The sequence below is a fragment of the Gossypium raimondii genome, unplaced genomic scaffold, assembly GCF_025698545.1.
Source record: "Gossypium raimondii isolate GPD5lz unplaced genomic scaffold, ASM2569854v1 Contig00185, whole genome shotgun sequence".
NCBI lineage: Eukaryota > Viridiplantae > Streptophyta > Magnoliopsida > Malvales > Malvaceae > Gossypium > Gossypium raimondii.
Window position 1 is genome coordinate 1 of NW_026291344.1, and position 14367 is coordinate 14367.

Here is a 14367-nt window from a genome sequence, read left to right on the forward strand (position 1 = left end):
CCAAGGGCCTAGGTTGCCGATGGTGCAGGGGTTCCGCACATCAAGCACCAAGGTGCGATGGTGCTCGAGGCTCCCTTGCGACCAAGGGCCTAGGTTGCCGGCGGTGTCAGAGGCTCCGCACATCATAGCAGAGGTCTTGATGGTGCCGAGGCTCCCTTGCGACCAAGGGCCTAGGTTGCCGATGGTGCCGAGGCTCCGCACATCGAAGCAGAGGTGCCGATGGCGCCGAGAGCTCCTTCATGGCCAAGGGCTTAGTTTGCCGATGGTGTCAGGGGCTCTGCACATCCTAGCACCAAGGTGCGATGGTGCCGAGGCTCCCTTGCGACCAGGGCCTATGCTGCGGAGCAGTTCATGGGAACACCAGCCGGGACGGATCGCCGAACACCAGGAGACGGATCGCCGAACTGCCAGGGAACCTAACCGGCGGTGGGGGGGGCACCGACGTCCGGGCATCACGGTGGGCGTGGGCGTGCACTGGACAACCCTGCTCGCTCAATATCACCTCCCCCCTAAAGAGCTAAAAAAACTTGGTCAATGCGCTACGGTGACATTCATGTATGCGAAATGGGGACACTTTTTTGCAGCGCTCACGCTGTGAGGGGCCCAACTTTAGCTTTGGTGCTCAAGGCTCCCGCTCATCCATGCACCAAGGTGCCGATGGTGCTCGAGGCTCCCGCACATCAAGCACCAAGGTGCCGATGGTGCTCGAGGCTCCCTTGCGACCAAGGGCCTAGGTTGCAGGCGGTGTCAGGGCTCCGTACATCATAGCAGAGGTGCCGATGGTCTCGAGGCTTCCCACAACCAAGGGCATAATTTGCCGATGGTGTCCGATGCTCCCGCACATCCATGCACCAAGGTGCCGATGGTGCTCGAGGCTCCCGCACATCCAAGCATCAAGGTTCTGGATGGTGTGCGAGGCTCCACACATCCAGAGCCACCAAGGTCTTTGGAGGCTCTTGTTGCGAAAGGGAGGGGCCGGGAGGATTCATCCATTGTTGGCTATCCAATTCTACCCTTGGATTGGGGAGGGCCGGGACAACTCATTCATTGTTGGGTGCAGAACATATAATGATATTTGAATTCTACCTTTGGTATTGGGGAGGGACGGCACAAGACTCACCCATGATGACTTCGTATATTAGGGATACCTCGTGGGATGGATCGTCGAACACCATGGGAACCTAACCGGTGGTGGGGGGCACTGCGGCGGCGGGCATGCGATGGGCGTGAGCATTGCCTGGATAACCCTGCTTTCGCTCAATGTCTCTTCCCCTAAAGAGCTAAAAAACTTGGTCAATGCGCTGCAGGCGACATACATGTATGCGAAATAGGGACACGTTTTTTTAGTTTCCATATGTCAAAGCAGGGACACTTTTTTAGCAAGCAGCTTCCGCTGCTTGAGGGCGTGGTTGTCGATGGTGCTCGTGGCTCCCTTTGTCAGAGGCACCAAGGTGCCGGCGATGGGGAACTCCCCACATGTCTGAAAGCAGGGGCGATTTTTTTGTGCGCTTTATTCCACTTAGTGACTTAGTGTTTTTAGCGAAGATTTTCTTTGTTGGCCCAAAACAAATACAAGAAGCGAATGTTGGGTCCATGAAACATGTACGATGTACGATGGGGAGAAAATTGAACAAGTCCGGAGTCCTGCGATGGGGGCGGCACCTTTTGACAAAGGCCCCGTTGTGCCATGTTCCACGAAGGCGGCGCGGCCGGTGTTTAACTAACTCCTTACACAAGTCCCCCACAGGGACCCGGGGGTAGGTCGTGCAGAGAACTAGGGGGATGGGATGGCGATAGGGAGGGGCGAATCGAGCGACAAAAAGTGAATCTCGGTGGATCGTGGCGGCAAGGCCACTCGCCACCACAATACCCGTCGGCGTATTTAAGTAAATGCGCAAAGATTCTACCGCCGCTCGGTGGGAATTACGCTCGAGGCGCCCGCGACTTGTCGCGCGTGGCATTGCACCTCGACACGTGCCCTTGGGGCGGAGGCCCCTCTGCGGAGTCGGCAATCGAGGCGACAAGCGCGTGCGTCGCTTCTAGCCGGATTACGACTTAGGCGTTCGGTCATAATCCGGTATACGGTAACCAGCGCCGCGGCTTTTCAACCAAGCGCGATGACCAATTGTGCGAATCAGCGGTTCCTCTCGTACTAGGTTGAATTACTATTGCGGCAGCGGCCATCGGTGAGGTAAAACTAACTTTGTCTCACGGACGGTCTAAACCCGAGCTCACGTTCCCTATTGGTGGGTGAACAATCCAACACTTGGTGAATTACGCTTCACAATGATAGGAAGAGCCGACATCGAAGGATCAAAAAGCAGCGTCGCTATGAGCGGCTTGGCGCCACAAGCGATTATCCTGTGGTAACTTTTACGACACCTCTAGCTTCAAATTAGAAGGTCTAAAGGATCGATAGGCCACGCTTTCACGGTTCGTATTCGTCTTTGGAAATCGAGAATCAAGCGAGCTTTTACCCTTTTGTTCCACGAGATTTACATTCTCGTTGAGCTCATCTTAGGACACTGCGTTATCTTTTAACGGATGTGCTTGACCAAACTCCCACGACAATGTCTTCCGCGGATCGGTAGGCGAAGCCGACCTTGGGTCAAAAAGAGGGCGTGCCCATCTCCGATTCGCGGAATAAGTAAAATAACGTTAAAAGTAGTGGTATTTCAATTTAGCGAGAGCTCCACTTATCCTACACCTCTCAAGTCATTTCACAAAGTCGGACTAGAGTCAAGCTCAACGAGGGTCTTCTTTCCCGTGATTACACTTAAGCCGTTCCTTGGGCGTGGTTTATTGGATAGTAAGCGAGGGGCGGTGGGAATCTCGTTAATCCATTCATGCGCGTCACTAATTAGATGGCGAGGCATTTGGCTACTAAGAGAGTCATAGTTACTCCGCCGTTTACCGCGCTTGGTTGAATTTCTTCACTTTGACATTGAGCCTTTGGCGAAATCACATTGCGTGAGCATCGCGAGACCATCGCAATGCTTTGTTTTAATTAAGCGATCGGATTCCCCTTGTCGTACCGATTCTGAGTCATTGTTAAATGCATGGGAAGGCCCCAGAGCCGTTCGATCAAATCCCGGGAAACCGCGGCGACCCGCTCTCGCCATGAGGCGGCTTCGGCGATCTTGGCCGGCGGTAAGCAGGTTGGGGCCTGGGACCCGTGCCCGACCCTCGAGCCAATCCTTTTCGAGGTTCTGGATCCATTTGCCGACTTCCCTTGCCTACATTGTTCCATTGACGGTTTGTTCACCTTGGAACTGATGCGGTTATGAAATGCGGCCGGCGCGGGCGGCTTTTCGGTCCTCCGGATTTTCAAGGGCGCCGGCTGCCGGACACCTGCATGACGTGCGGTGCTCTTCCGACCATTGGACCCTACCTCCGGTGGCCGTTTCGAGTGGGCGGTAGTTAAGCGAAAAGATAACTCTTCGAGGCCCCGCCGGCGTCTCGGACTCCCTAACGTTGCCGTCGGCCGCCGCGTCGGTTCGAGAATTTTAACGATTCCCTTCGAAGCTTCATGTTGGGCCTTGTTGTCGGACGAGCTTCCCGTCTCTTAGGATCGACTAACCCATGTGCAAGTGCCGTTCATGGAACCTTTCCCCTCTTGACCTTCAAAGTTCTCATTTGAATATTTGCTACTACCACCAAGATCTGCAAGCGGCCGCTCGCCCGGGCTCGCGCCCGGGTTTCTTGGCGACCGCCGCGCCCTCCTACTCATCGGGGCTGGCCCTTGCCCGGCGGCGGGTATAGGTCGGCGGCTTAAGCGCCATCCATTTCGGGGCTAGTTGATTGGCGGTGAGTTGTTACACACTCCTTAGCGGTTCGACTTCCATGACCACCGTCCTGCTTTGTCTTAATCGACCAACACCCTTTGTGGGTTCTAGGTTTAGCGATTGAGCACCGTAACCCGACTTCGGTTCATCCGCATCGCCGATTACGCTTACCAAAAATGGCCCACTTGGAGCTCTCGATTCCGTGGCGGCGGCTCAGCAAGCGGCGCGCGTCCTACCTATTTAAAGTTTGAGAATAGGTCGAGGCGTTGCGCGCCCGATGCCTCTAATCATTGGCTTTACCGATAGAACTTCGCTAAGGGCTCCGGCTATCTGAGAAACCGGAGGAACCGGCTACTAGGCAGTTCGATTAGTCTTCGCCCTATACCGTCAGACGAGCGATTTGCGTCGATGTCGCTGCGGGCCTCCACGAGTTTCCTCGGCCGCCCCTCGAGGCATAGTTCACCATCTTCCGGGTCCCGAGCGGCATATGCTCTCCTCGAACCCTTCTCGGAAGATCAAGGTCGGTCGGCGGTGCACCGCGAGGATCCGCCAATCGGCTTCCTTGCGCCTTACGGGTTTTCTAGCCGTTGACTTCGCTTACATGTCGAGACTCCTTGGTCCGTGTTTCAAGGCGGGCGAATAGAAACCAGCGGCCGGCGCCGAACGCGAGTGCGAAAAGCGCCGGCGGCGCGTCTTTGAATCCACGATCGGCGGCAGCGTCTCCGCAGGCGTATCAAAGGCCGGGCTTGGCGCCGCCACGACCAGCGTCGGTCCACGCCCGAGCCGATCGGCGGACCGGCTCTCGCCGTTCCACATCCGGCCAAGGCGCATCATCGCGGCCCCATCCGCTTCCCTCCGACAATTTCAAGCACTCTTTGACTCTCTTTTCAAAGTCCTTTTCATCTTTCCCTCGCGGTACTTGTTACGCTATCGGTCTCTCGCCCGTATTTAGCCTTGGGCCGGAATTTACCGCCCGATTAAGTGCATTCCCAAACAACCCGACTTCGTGAAGCGGCGCCTCGTGGTGCGGCGAGGTCCGAACGCGGCAGGCTCTCACCCTCTCGGCGCCCCTTTCCGGGGACTTGGGCGGTCCGTCGGTGAGGCGCTTCTCCGGACTACAATTCGGACGCCGATGGCGGCCGATTCTCAAGCAGGCTTTTCGGTTCGCTCGCCGTTACTAGGGAATCTGGTAAGTTTCTTTTCCTCCGCTTATTGATATGCTTAAACTTCGGCGGGTAATCACTTTGACACAGGGTCGCGATCGAGCACCGTCCTTGCGATGCGAAAGGGTTCAAGGGTCTCGATCGGCCAGACGCGCCGCGACTCGACGAGGTTGCTTACGGCATTACCACCGTCGTCGCGGCGATGATGTCGTCGAGGACTCGAATTTAGGCCAACCGTGGTTGTGGCGCGCGGGAGGCCAATTTCGCCAGCGGTCAGCGAGGCTCGAGGGCTCATGGTTGGATAGAGGCGACGATGCGTGACACCCGGCGGGCGTGCCCTCGGCCTAATGGCTTGGGCGCAACTTGCGTTCAAAGACTTCGATGGTTCACGGGATTACGCAATTCACACCAAGTATCGCATTTCGCTCGTTCTTCATCGATCACGAGAGCGAGATATCCGTTGCGAGAGTCGTTACGTATATTTTGCGACAAAACGGCATCAACTGAAGCAAACACATGAGCGGTGCGGCGGCGAAAACGTGCCCTTTTTCGTTTGATTCCTTGGCGCGATTCGCGCGCGGGGTTTATTCGTTTTGCCTCGAAGAGTTGATCCGACATCTCACCCACCCGGCCAGGCGGAGGGGCGGCGAGGCGGCGCTCTCGAGAGACGGGGGTGGCGAGGCGAGATGCACCGCACCACCTCCGGTGTTGTTTGCAACTTCGTTCGCGGGTCGTTACGCTGGCGAGTTTCGACAATGATCCTTCCGCGAGTTCACCTCACGGAAACCTTATTCGACTTCTCCTTCCTCTAAATGATAAGGTTCGGATGGACTTCTCGCGACGTCGCGGCGTGAACGCATACGTCGCCGCGATCCGAACACTTCACGGACCATTCAATCGGTAGGAAGCGGCAGGCGGTGTGTACAAAGGCGGGGGCGTAGTCAGCGGTGATGACTCGCGCTTACTAAAATTCCTCGTTGAAGACCAACAATTGCAATGATCTATCCCCATCACGATGAAATTTCAAAGATTACGGGCACTGTCGGCCAAGGCTATAGACTTCGTTGAATACATCGATTGTAGCGTCTTGACCCGAGAACATCTAAGGGCATCACGGACTGTTATTGCCTCAAACTTCCTTGGCCTAAAGGCCATAGTCCCTCTAAGAAGCTAGCCACGGAGGATCACCTCCGTGTAGCTGAATAGCGGTGAGGTCTCGTTAGATTAGCGGAATTAACCGGACAAATCGCTCCACCAACTAAAACGGCCATGCACCACCACCCATAGAATCAAGAAAGAGCTCTCGATCTGTCAATCCTTACTATATGCGGACTGGTAAGTTTCCCGTGTTGAGTCAAATTAAGCCATGAGCTCCCTCTGATGGTGCCCTTAGTCAATTCCTTTAAGTTTGACCTTGCGACCATACTCCCCGGAACCCAAAGACTTTGATTTCTCATAAGGTCTTGGTGAGTCCTAAAAGCAACATCCCGATCCACAGTCGGCATCGTTTATAGTTGAGACTAGGGCGGTGTCGATCGTCTTGAGCCCCCAACTTTCGTTCTTGATTAATGAAAACATCCTTGGCAAATGCTTTCGCGATTGTTAGTCTTTCATAAATCCAAGAATTTCACCTCGACTATAAATCTGAATGCCCCATTGTCCTGTTAATCATTACTCCGATCCGAAGGCCAACACAATAGGATCGAAATCCTATGATGTTATCCCATGCTAATGTATACAAGCGTAGGCTGCTTTGAGCACTCTAATTTCTTCAAAATACTTGTTGGGAGGAACGACCCGACCAATTAAGGCCGGAGGCGCATCATGCCGTGATGGGACAAGCGGGCCGGTGCTCAAGTGAGGCGGACCGGCCGACCCACCCCTAAGTCCAACTCTGAGCTTTTAAGCGCAACAACTTAAATATCGCTATTGGATTTGGAATTACATGCATTGCTTGGCACGGACTTGCCCTCAATGGATCCTCGTTAAGGGATTTAGATTGTACTCATTCAATTACGGACTCATAGAGCCGGTATTGTTATTTATTGTCACTACCTCCCGTGTCGGGATTGGGTAATTTCTTGCGCTTTCTTGCCTTCCTTGGATGTGGTAGCCGTTTCTCGGGCTCCCTCTCGGAATCGAACCCTAATTCTCCGTCACCGTCACCACCATAGTAGGCCACTATCCTACCATCGAAAGTTGATAGGCGAAATTTGAATGATCGTCGTCGCGGCACAAAGGCCGTGCGATCCGTCGAGTTATCATGAATCATCGAACAGCGGGCAAAGCCGCGTCGACCTTTATCTAATAAATGCATCCCTTCGAAGTCGGGGTTTGTTGCGTATTAGCTCTAGAATTACTACGGTTATCCGGTAGCAAATACCATCAAACAAACTATAAGCGATTTAATGAGCCATTCGCGGTTTCACGATCGAATTTGTTCATACTTACACATGCATGGCTTAATCTTTGAGACAAGCATATGACTCTTGGCGGGATCAACGGTAGCATTCCTCATGACGTCGGCCTTTGCATAGCCCTCAACATGCCCGTGAGCTCTGAAGAGGTCATAACGAACACGAGCATCGTCCGTGTCAAGAGACAAAATGCATAGGCATCGAGAGATGAGGGCTGAACCCTACTCTCAAAATATTTTCCGCATCGAAAGCGCGATCGAGCACCGGTGCAAGCGAGGCCACGCCGATTTAAGAGGCGCTTTTCGGGACACAAAGCGCGATTGAGGTCCCCACGCACCCGAAGAACGCGGGATGGAGAAGGGCGGCAACACATCCATAATTCCATCGGCAGAGTGCAGCGACCACGGGATCCGTCGCACCTTGAGTTCGATTACAACAAGGGACTTAATGAAGAGAGTGCGGATCGGCGGTTCGATCGAGTAGCATGGAGCTGCCAATACACACAACAAAAGCGCCACTCATATGCCTATTGCGTACTAGTAGTAGCGCCCGCACCATAACAGCCCACCAGCCGAATGGTAGGGGGCGGAAGGAACAACGAGCGAGGCGCACCACAACAGCAGCACGAGAACTACGAGGGAAAAGTCCACCGGGTTCCAGTCGAGCCAAGACGAGAACCTACAAACTCAACACACCCCCGGTGGGCCGTTGCCGTCAAAGGGACTTGGTACTAGGGTGCAGGCGGTTTGAATCGGGCAAGGGCTTGGCAAGGCCAAGGCACCGTGTGGTCGCCGACTTAGGATGCACAAAGGCGTCCCTAAGCGTGTGAGGCGAAAGGGCAAGCCAAGCTCGAGCCCATAGCAATGCATAAGCCACCCCAAGAGATCTTTGCCCGAATAGGGAACTTGGTCTTGGAGTCGTTGGCTACATTTCTATGGGCGCAGGCTTGGCCGGCCGGAAAATTGTCACCCGGCCACCACCGCCGTGACCGACTCACCCGTGGTGAGTCGTTCTTGAGACGACCCGACCCCATGGGGGCTAGGCGCACCCACCTCGGCTCGGAGGGGGCGCAGCGAGAAGGCGGATCTCTACCCTTAAAGAGCTAAAAAACTTCGTCAATATGCTACCGGGCAACATTATTTATGCGAAATCACGGACACTCTTCTTTAGCCCGCACATCCGGGCACCAAGGTGCGATGGGTGCCGAGGCTCCGCACATCAAGCACCAAGTTGCCGATGGTGTCAGGGCTCCGCACATCCTAGCCACCGAGGTGCCGATCTTTGCCGAGGCTCCCTTTATCGAGCCACCAAGGTGCCGATGGTGGCGAGGCTCCCCTGCGACCAAGGGCGAGGTGCGATGGTGGCGAGGCCCCGCCGCGACCAAGGGCCTATTTTACCGATGGTGCCGAGGCTCCCTTGCGACCAAGGGCTTAGTTTGCCGATGGTGCCGAGCCTCTCGCCGCGACCAAGGGCCTAGGTTGCCGATGGTGCAGGGTTCCCGCACATCAAGCACCAAGGTGTCGATGGTGCTCGAGGCTCCCTTGCGACCAAGGGCCTAGGTTGAAGCGGTGTCGAGGCTCCCTTGCGACCAAGGGCCTGGTTGCCGATGGTGTCAGGGCTCCGCACATCCGGCACCTAGGGGCGATGGCGGCGAGGCACCCCGCGACCAAGGGCCTATTTTCTCGATGGTGCGAGGCTCCCTTGCGACCAAGGGCTTAGTTTGCCGATGGTGCCGAGCCTCTCGCGCGACCAAGGGCCTAGGTTGCCGATGGTGCCGGGTTCCCGCACATCAAGCACCAAGGTGCCGATGGTGCTCGAGGCTCCCTTGCGACCAAGGGCCTAGGTTGAAGCGGTGTCAGAGGCTCCGCACATCATAGCACCGAGGTCTTGATGGTGCCGAGGCTCCCGCGACCAAGGGCCTAGGTTGCCGATGGTGCGAGGCTCCCGCACATCGAAGCAGAGGTGCCGATGGCGCGCGAGGCTCCTTCATGGCCAAGGGCTTAGTTTTGCCGATGGTGTCAGGGGGCTCTGCACATCCTAGCACCAAGGTGCCGATGGTGCCGAGGCTCCCTTGCGACCAAGGGCCTATGCTACGGAGCAGTTCGCGAACACCAGGGGACGGATCGCCGAACACAGCGGAGACGGATCGCCGAACCCATGGGAACCTAACCGGCGGTGGGGGAACACCGACGTCCGGGCATCACGGTGGGCGTGGGCGTGCCTGGACAACCCTGCTCGCTCAATATCACCTCCCCTAAAGAGCTAAAAAACTTGGTCAATGCGCTACCGGTGACATTCATGTATGCGAAATGGGGACACTTTTTTTGCAGCGCTCCCACTTGTGAGGGGCCCAACTTTAGCTTTGGTGCTCAAGGCTCCCGCTCATCCATGCACCAAGGTGCCGATGGTGCTCGAGGCTCCCACATCCAAGCACCAAGGTGCGATGGTGCTCGAGGCTCCCGCCACGACCAAGGGCCTAGGTTGAAGCGGTGTCAGAGGCTCCGTACATCATAGCACAGAGGTGCCGATGGTCTCGAGGCTTCCCACAACCAAGGGCATAATTTGCCGATGGTGTCGATGCTCCCGCACATCCATGCACCAAGGTGCCGATGGTGCTCGAGGCTCCGCACATCCAAGCATCAAGGTTCTGGATGGTGTGCAGAGGCTCCCACATCCAGAGCCACCAAGGTCTTTGGAGGCTCTTGTTGCGAAAGGGAGGGGCCGGGAGGATTCATCCATTGTTGGCTATCAAATTCTACCCTTGGATTGGGGAGGGCCGGGACAACTCATTCATTGTTGGGTGCAGAACATATAATGATATTTGAATTCTACCTTTGGTATTGGGGAGGGACCGGCACTGCAGACTCACCCATGATGACCGTATATTAGGGATACCTCGTGGGATGGATCGTCGAACATGCCATGGGAACCTAACGGTGGTGGGGGGGCACAAGCGCCGGGCATGCGATGGGCGTGAGCATTGCCTGGATAACCCCTTTCGCTCAATGTCTCTTCCCCTAAAGAGCTAAAAAACTTGGTCAATCGCTGCAGGCGACATACATAATATGCGAAATAGGGACACGTTTTTTAGTTTCCATATGTAAAAGCAGGGACACTTTTTTTAGCAGCAGCCTTCCGCTGCTTGAGGGCCGTGGTTGTCGATGGTGCTCGTGGCTCCCTTTGTCAGAGGCACCAAGGTGCCGGCGGTGGGAAACTCCCCACATGTCTGAAAGCAGGGGCGATTTTTTTGTGCGCTTTATTCCACTTAGTGACTTAGTGTTTTTAGCGAAGATTTTCTTTGTTGGCCCAAAACAAATACAAGAAGCGAATGTTGGGTCCATGAAACATGTACGATGGGGCGAGAAAATTGAACAAGTCCGGAGTCACCTGTGATGGGGGGCGGCACCCTTTTGACAAAGGCCCCGTTGTGCCATGTTCCACGAAGAGGCGGCGCGGCGGTGTTTAACTAACTCCTTACACCAAGTCCCCCCACAGGGACCCCGGGTAAGGTCGTGCAGCGAGAACTAGGGGGATGGGATGGCGATAGGGAGGGGCGAATCGAGCGACAAAGTGAATCTCGGTGGATCGTGGCGGCAAGGCCACTCGCCACCACAATACCCGTCGGCGTATTTAAGTAAATGCGCAAAGATTCTACCCGCGCTCGGTGGGAATTACGCTCGAGGCGCCCGCGACTTGTCGCGTGCGGCATTGCACCTCGACACGTGCCCTTGGGGCGGAGGCCCCTCTGCGGAGTCGGCAATCGAGGCGGACAAGCGCGTCGTCGCTTCTAGCGGATTCGACTTAGGCGTTCGGTCATAATCCGGTATACGGTAACCAGCGCCGCGGCTTTTCAACCAAGCGCGATGACCAATTGTGCGAATCAGCGGTTCCTCTCGTACTAGGTTGAATTACTATTGCGGTAGCGGCCATCGGTGAGGTAAAACTAACTTTGTCTCACGACGGTCTAAACCCGACTCACGTTCCCTATTGGTGGGTGAACAATCCAACACTTGGTGAATTACGCTTCACAATGATAGGAAGAGCCGACATCGAAGGATCAAAAACAGCGTCGCTATGAGCGGCTTGGCGCCACAAGCCGATTATCCTGTGGTAACTTTTACGACACCTCTAGCTTCAAATTCCGAAGGTCTAAAGGATCGATAGGCCACGCTTTCACGGTTCGTATTCGTCTTTGGAAATCGAGAATCAAGCGAGCTTTTACCCTTTTGTTCCACGAGATTTACATTCTCGTTGAGCTCATCTTAGGACACTGCGTTATCTTTTAACGGATGTGCTTGACCAAACTCCCACGACAATGTCTTCCGCCGGATCGGCGGCGAAGCCGACCTTGGGTCAAAAAGAGGGCGTGCCCTCTCTCGATTCGCGGAATAAGTAAAATAACGTTAAAAGTAGTGGTATTTCAATTTAGCGAGAGCTCCACTTATCCTACACCTCTCAAGTCATTTCACAAAGTCGGACTAGAGTCAAGCTCAACGGGGTCTTCTTTCCCGTGATTACATAAGCCGTTCCTTGGGCGTGGTTTATTGGATAGTGAAGCGAGGGACGGTGGGAATCTCGTTAATCCATTCATGCGCGTCACTAATTAGATGGCGAGGCATTTGGCTACTATAAGAGAGTCATAGTTACTCCGCCGTTTACGCGCTTGCAGTTGAATTTCTTCACTTTGACATTGAGCCTTTGGCGAAATCACATTGCGTGAGCATCGCGAGACCATCGCAATGCTTTGTTTTAATTAAGCGATCGGATTCCCCTTGTCGTACCGATTCTGAGTCATTGTTAAATGCCGGGGAAGGCCCAGAGGCCGTTCGATCAAATCCCCGGCCGACGCCGCGGCGACCCGCTCTCGCCATGAGGCGGCTTCGGCGATCTTGGCGGCGGCCAGCAGGTTGGGGCTGGGACCCGTGCCCGACCCTCGAGCCAATCCTTTTCGAGATTCTGGATCCATTTGCCGACTTCCCTTGCCTACATTGTTCCATTGACGGTATTCACCTTGGAACTGATGCGGTTATGAAATCGGCCGGCGCGGGCGGCACTTTCGGTCCTCCGGATTTTCAAGGGCGCGAGGCTGCCGGACACCTGCGACGTGCGGTGCTCTTCGACGGCTGGACCCTACCTCCGGTGGCCGTTTCGAGTGGGCGGTAGTTAAGCGAAAAGATAACTCTTCGAGGCCCCCCGGCGTCTCGGACTCCCTAACGTTGCCGTCGGCCGCGCGTCGGTTCGAGAATTTTAACGATTCCCTTCGAAGCTTCATGGTTGGGCCTTGTTGTCGGACGAGCTTCCCGTCTCTTAGGATCGACTAACCCATGTGCAAGTGCCGTTCATGGAACCTTTCCCCTCTTGACCTTCAAAGTTCTCATTTGAATATTTGCTACTACCACCAAGATCTGCAAGCGGCCGCTCGCTTGGGGCTCGCGCCCGGGTTTCTTGGCGACCGCCGCGCCCTCCTACTCATCGGGGCTGGCCCTTGCCCGACAATGGGTATAGGTCGCGGCTTAAGCGCCATCCATTTCGGGGCTAGTTGATTGGCGGTGAGTTGTTACACACTCCTTAGCGGTTCGACTTCCATGACCACCGTCCTGCTTTGTCTTAATCGACCAACACCCTTTGTGGGTTCTAGGTTAGCCTTGATTGAGCACCGTAACCCGACTTCGGTTCATCCCGCATCGCCGATTACGCTTACCAAAAATGGCCCACTTGGAGCTCTCGATTCCGTGGCGGCGGCTCAGCAAGCGGCGCGTCCTCCTATTTAAAGTTTGAGAATAGGTCGAGGCGTTGCGCCCGATGCCTCTAATCATTGGCTTTACCGATAGAACTTCGCTAAGGGCTCCGGCTATCTGAGGAAACCGGAGGAACCGGCTACTAGGCAGTTCGATTAGTCTTCGCCCCTATACCCAAGTCGAGACGAGCGATTTGCGTCGATGTCGCTGCGGGCCTCCACGAGTTTCCTCTCGGCCGCCCTTCGGCATAGTTCACCATCTTCCGGGTCCGAGCGAGCATGCTCTCCTCGAACCCTTCTCGGAAGATCAAGGTCGGTCGGCGGTGCACCGCGAGGATCCAATCGGCTTCCTTGCCTTACGGGTTTTCTAGCCGTTGACTTCTTTACATGTCGAGACTCCTTGGTCCGTGTTTCAAGGCGGGCGAATAGAAACCAGCGAGCCGGCGCCCGAACGCGAGTGCGAAGCGCGCCGGCGGCGTCTTTGAATCCACGATCGGCGGCAGCGTCTCCGCAGGCGTATCAAAGGCGGGCTTGGGCGCCGCCACGACCAGCGTCGGTCCACGCCCGGCCGATCGGCGGGCCGGCTCTCGCCGTTCCACATCCGGCCAAGGCGCATCGCGGCCCCATCCGCTTCCCTCCGACAATTTCAAGCACTCTTTGACTCTCTTTTCAAAGTCCTTTTCATCTTTCCCTCGCGGTACTTGTTACGCTATCGGTCTCGCCGTATTTAGCCTTGGGCCGAATTTACCGCCCGATTAAGTGCATTCCCAAACAACCCGACTTCGTGAAGCGGCGCCTCGTGGTGCGGCGAGGTCCGAACACGGCAGGCTCTCACCCTCTCGGCGCCCCTTTCCGGGGACTTGGGCGGTCCGTCGTGAGGGCGCTTCTCCGGACTACAATTCGGACGCCGATGGCGGCCGATTCTCAAGCAGGCTTTTCGGTTCGCTCGCCGTTACTAGGGAATCTGGTAAGTTTCTTTTCCTCCGCTTATTGATATGCTTAAACTTCGGTGGGTAATCACTTTGACACAGAAGGGTCGCGATCGAGCACCGTCCTTGCGATGCGAAAGGGTTCAAGGGTCTCGATCGGCCAGACGCGCCGCGACTCGAGCGAGGTTGCTTACGGCATTACCACCGATCGTCGCGGCGATGATGTCGTCGAGGACTCGAATTTAGGCCAACCGGTGTTTGTGGCGCGCGGGAGGCCAATTTCGCCAGCGGTCAGCGAGGCTCGAGGGCTCATGGTTGGATAGGGGCGACGATGCG

The 14367-nt window shown here is 55.7% G+C and overlaps 2 pseudogenes; both read right to left on the bottom strand.

Moving 5' to 3' along the window:
• Positions 1 to 1803: 1803 nt before the first annotated feature.
• LOC128037042 (28S ribosomal RNA) lies at positions 1804 to 5043 on the bottom strand (annotated as a pseudogene).
• Positions 5044 to 5266: 223 nt separating this feature from the next.
• On the bottom strand, positions 5267 to 5419 carry LOC128037040 (5.8S ribosomal RNA; annotated as a pseudogene).
• Positions 5420 to 14367: the final 8948 nt, after the last annotated feature.